Source organism: Gouania willdenowi, chromosome 16, assembly GCF_900634775.1.
Source record: "Gouania willdenowi chromosome 16, fGouWil2.1, whole genome shotgun sequence".
Taxonomy (NCBI): domain Eukaryota; kingdom Metazoa; phylum Chordata; class Actinopteri; order Blenniiformes; family Gobiesocidae; genus Gouania; species Gouania willdenowi.
The window spans coordinates 29,478,910-29,484,528 of NC_041059.1; positions in this window are offsets into that span (position 1 = coordinate 29,478,910).

Genomic DNA, 5,619 nt, shown 5'->3' on the forward strand with positions numbered 1-5,619 from the left:
GGTTTGGCACTGATGCGGACTGACTTCCACGCTGGGTAATGAGGATCTGTGGCACAGCTGGGGCAGCTTACATTTTGTAGGAGAATGCTCACACCAACAGGCTTGGACCTGGGTTAATAAACAGATAATTCAATATGAGGGATGATGAAGCTTAGAATCGACTTTCTGTAATAAAGTGTGTGTGTGGGTGTGTTTGAGTGTGTGGTAAACTAAACATTTTTAAAATTTTAAAGCATGATTTGGCTTTTTATAGCTTGTTATCCGTTTTTCCAGCCATCGTCCCTAACTCCTCCTACACTGTTAGTCCGATTTTGACAAATAGGCAATCAAAATGTTTGTACTTTTATAATGTATAGCTTTTAAACGTTTTCAGTTGTTACATTTTTTGTGAAACTGCATTGATTTTTTTAGCTCCAACCCCATTTTGAGAGTGGACAGCACGTTAAGCTAAAGAGGAGCTGCTCCACTTTTTACCTTCAAATCTTTGCAAAACAAACCTTTTCACTTCCGATGCAGCCTTGCGTATCGGCCGATATCGATGTGGACCCAACGCGCCGATCAGCATGAATCACACATACTTTTATGACTTATTTTGTAGTGTGGAATGTTAGAAAAGGCTTGATCAAGTGATGTTAATGAGAGAACAAAAGTCACCAACAGTAGGTATGAGAAAAACTGACCCATTTATTATTAACCAATTGTTTACATACATTTTAACCTTCAACATAATATCTACAGTATTCTACAGTTGAATAAAAACTTTGTCAGAGTGTGAACCACAGTCACCTATGGATAGAAGTGCTGAAGTGGAACATTTTATCGGAGAGCTGAAATAGGTGATTTTAGATGCAGTCCGATAAAGTCAGATATTAATTTTCGGGCTAATATGAACCGTGATCCGATATCAATATGGAATTGGGACACATCTATGCAGGCTTCACCGACGCTTGTGTTGCTTCATGTTCCTTTATGCATTTTTATTCCACTCTCTCCAGCCCTTTGGTGACCAAGTGCCTTCTGCTACAGAGAAGTACAGTATGAGTCAAAAATTTTACTAATCAGACCAGAGCACCAGCTGCCATTTTACTAAAGCCCAGTGGATTTTCTCTGTGCAGTTACACTGGTTTCCTTTTTGGCAAATAAAATCTCCTGGCTTTACTTCTCTAGAAACAAAATTGATGTGCCTGCATCACAACAACACTGCTACACTAATAAGAATTTTGACAGGATTTTTTTATTTTTTTTAATCAGCTGGACTTAGTCTCCTTAAACAGTAAGGGTGGGAAAATATTTGAGCACATCTTGTCTTAATGCATTGCGATGCCTATTTTACTTACAGAATTTCTTTGTTTCTCACCGTGACCACTGATGATTTGCTCTTTTTATTAAAAACATAGCATTTACATTCAGACAAAGGAGACAATTTTACCTCTTTCACGTTTTAGACACTTCACCCACATTGCGTAGTATGAATGTGGTGTGTGCGTGAGTGTTGGTGGTGGTGGGAGGGATCTATGGTGGACTATGGCAGCCTTGCTTCTGTCAGTCTGCCCCAGGGCAGCTGTAGCTTACCACCACTGTGTGTGTGTGTGTAGTGAAAGAATAATGCACATCAATGTAAAGAAATTTGAATGTCAAAAAAGTGCTATAAAAATCCAATGCATAATTATTATTATAAATAAAACAGCAGAGGATATCATACGTGTAAACTTTGGTAAAGTCCCTAATTCCTCTCTTGTAACGTATACAAACCAGCGTTTCTGCTCTTCAAGTAGGTAACAATACATTAATTAAATACTAAACAAAAAAGGGCTGTTCTAAATTATATATTATATTCAGTTTATTAAACATAATAAACTAAATAAGTAGCTTAACCATAGCACTATTAAAATATCTGTTAACATTCCTTCTATAGAATTTTGTGTAATAAACCCTTTAAGGCAGAACTAAGTAATTTGCGCTTAGCGCTCCCCCTAAAGGTCCCTTTTGGTAATGTCACTGTCGTAAACACTCCGTACCCCCCGCCACCTGCCCCACCCCACAGCTACACGTGCACCTTTGCTCTCCCAAGACGGTAGCAACCGATCACTGAATAATCTTAATACAACAGTGACAAGGGTGCTTTCACACATATAGTCCCAAATGACCATGTGAACAGTATGAGGAAGAGAGACAAGTCAAATAAATGAATGATGTGAGAGTAATACGGAAGGGAGTGTGGAAATGTGTGTGATGTCTTTGTTTGTGTGCTGACAAAGCAGCGAATGGATGAAAATGAATGAATGGATGGATGGATGGATGGATAGATACTGTGTGTGTATGTATATATATATATATATATTTTTTTTTTCTTTTCATTTCTCTGCTGAAGTGATGGCCTGCGAGTCCGACCCACTTTGGGGTTCTGAGTCTGACCCATTGGTTAAGAACTTCTGCGTAAAGAACACAAGATTAAATGTAACATGCTGACTTTGCATTTGTTTCCTTTTTTTCAGTTTTATCCAGGCATCTGTGTGATGTGCCCTATCTTATAACTTAGAGAAATAAAAGATGCGTTTCATGCAGCATGTTACTGTCAGATGCCCCAGCACACCTTTAGAGGTCTAATGGAGTCATTAGGTCCATTAGGTCAGAGCCTGCACTAAATTAAGCTGATGATGCTTATGTTCAATAGGCACTACAATAAACCCAGAACAGGACAACAACTAGAGGACTAACACAAAGAGATGATACAATAGCAAATATACAGCTTTTTAGACTGTGGGAGGAATGCACAGTACTCTGCACTTTCTCGCCTAGCCTGCGTAGGTTTGATCAAACTCCATAAGGACACACCAGAGGCTTGAAGCAAAGAAACACCATTATTACTGCTTTGACTTCTAAATAAAAATCTTTTTCGGAAAAGTCAATGAATTTGAAGGAATCAATTGAGATGTAAATTCCACCAATCCTACCAAACGTGCAATAATGATAATATATTTAATATTCAGGTTGTAACAGACTCAGTGGTGCAGGAGGATTAATATTGGAAGAGAACAGCCAAACTCTGCTTATACACCGATTGTAGAACCACTGTTTAGTGAGGGTGGGAGAAATAATCCATTGTCATTCTGACAGTGATCGATAATCGATGCATACTTTTCCAATAATCAATTATTTAAAGCAGGACTAAGTAACTTTTTCACCTTTTTTTTTTTTTTTTACCTTGTCTGCACATGCTGTTGAAGGTTAACACTACAAGAAGTGCAATCTTTTAACAGCAATGCATATTTTATTATTGCAATTAAATAAATGAATTTATTTCATTGCATAATTGTGACCATCACCAGCCCTCCCTAGGGAAGGGTAAATACTTTATTAAAGGGAGGATGTAAAAAAGAGAGGGCAGTGTTACACCAGGGTGAGGGGGGTGGGGGGGGAGTTAACAGGGAGGAGGGATACAAGATAGGAAAACGAATGGGTGGGGAATAGTCAATAAGTTTCAAGTGATGCGATGTGAAATTGTGGTTGTGTATATTGTGCTTATTGTTGTGTTATCAAGCCAGTCTGGTGACCAGTGTGCGGCTTAGGAATAATGGTGGTGGCTGTGAGCAGAGGAGGAAGTGAGTGGAAATTCCATAAAACAGGTATTTGGGAACAACGTGTCTATGGTTGAGCCCAGTATGAGTGTTATCCCACAGCCCGAGGCCAGTGCGTCCATGACAAATGTGATTCCAAGAACCGCTACTGCAAAACCCATGAGCTGCCCCTGGGCCCGAAGAAGCAGTCGGGCCAGCAGAAAGAGCGGGAAATCTAGGGGCCCCCGGCGACCACCCCACGGCCAAGCAGCCCCCCAAACGCCCCCAAGATCCCAAGCCGAGAGGCAGCCATTGCCCCCCCATACACACCCGAGAAGGCCCCAAGGAGCCAAGGACCCAGCGCACCACGCCACCGATCACAACCCCCAACCCCCAAGGCCCCCCAGCCCCCCACCCCCCCACCACCACCCACACCCCCACGCCCAGCCCCCCGAGGGGAGGGTCCAGAGAACTCCCCGCCCGAGACCCCAGCAGAGGAGCCGAAGCCCACGCCCAGCAGACGACCAGAGCCACGCCGAACGGGCAGCCGGCGGGCACCCGCCGGCGAGCCCAGAGCCAGCAGGGACCCGACCCCAGGCCAGGAGGACCCGGAACGGATGCAGCACCAGGAGCAGCCCGCCCAGGGCGGACGACCACACCCCAAGCCGCATAAGGCACCAGGGGGCCGCCGGGAGTCCCCCCGCCTTTTTCACCTTAATAAATCCTTCTCGTAATCCCTGTGGGGGTAATACAAGTGTTTATGGGGTGATTGGGGGTTTTTTCTTTTTATCTCCCCCTGCTGTCTCTGGCCAGAAAACAGCACTTGCAACTTTCCTGCCTCCGACCCGGTGGCAAGACGTACTGCTTTACGACAGCCCAATACAAACAAACTGTCGTCAACAGTAACGCACACACACTCGCAACCCAGCGCTTTGTCAGGCAGCACACACACAAATATCTATCTATCTACTGTATATATAGTGCCATTTTGATGTTTTATATATTAACCAACTATGAGTTCAATGAAAAAAAATATTTCTATACTTTAGATCACATGTTAAACTTAAGGCTCGTGGGCCAAATCCGGCCCTCAGAGCAGTGGTTCTCAAACTTTTTGAGGCTCAAGTCAAGTATCCTCTTCGTCTTATTTCTGAATCCAAATACCCCCTTATGTCTGACAACATTATGCTGAGAATATTATGAAAAACAACTATAGAGCATAATGATTGAATGAATGAGTGATAACACACATTTTAAAGAATCTAACTTTGTATAGAAAAAGAATGAAACAGTATTCAGTGCCTGCTGAATGGATTTGTTTCTATAGTTTTTACCACTTTCGGTCATCGATAATGTGAGACCAAATGTAACCTTGTATTTCCAAATAATGTTCTAATCAAGATAACTTTCATCATTATTATAATAATCATTTTTAACAAAAAATAAACATTATAAAACCCCATATTTCTAATGCTCTTATTTGTTCATTTTCCACTCCCTTTCTCTCAAGTACCCCTTGTATTGGCATTGCATACCCCTATTTGAGAAAAAGTGCTTTAAAGCAGTCATTTTGTCCCACAGGCGACAATGAAAATGAAAGAGAAAACATGAATTGTGTATAAATTACGAACAAATTCAGTTGTAGATATCTACTGTAAGTCCCTCTGAATGTGCAAACTCAATGAAAAAAAAACGTTTTGTATGTTTTGTAGTCAATGCTGAATTTAAGTGAACTGTTGCAGAACAGGGATAATGTCGTTCAGTGTTTCTCTCCTAGGGGTGCGATGCGATGGCACTACATGGGGTACTTGAGAGAGAGATTGAAAAATTAACAAATAAACTGTCAGTCTCTGTCCCACACCCGATGTGAGATGACTGGAAAGGATAAAAACTATAAAATATAAATCTATTCAGGAGCCACTAAATTATTATCATGTTATTTTTCAACCTTGGAGTCGCCTACAATTTTTAAAAAATTAAAATAGATTTTGAAAATGTCATTTTTTTATGTTTATTAAAAACACACAATCTTAAACTGTATTTCTATTGTCACTTTGTGAAT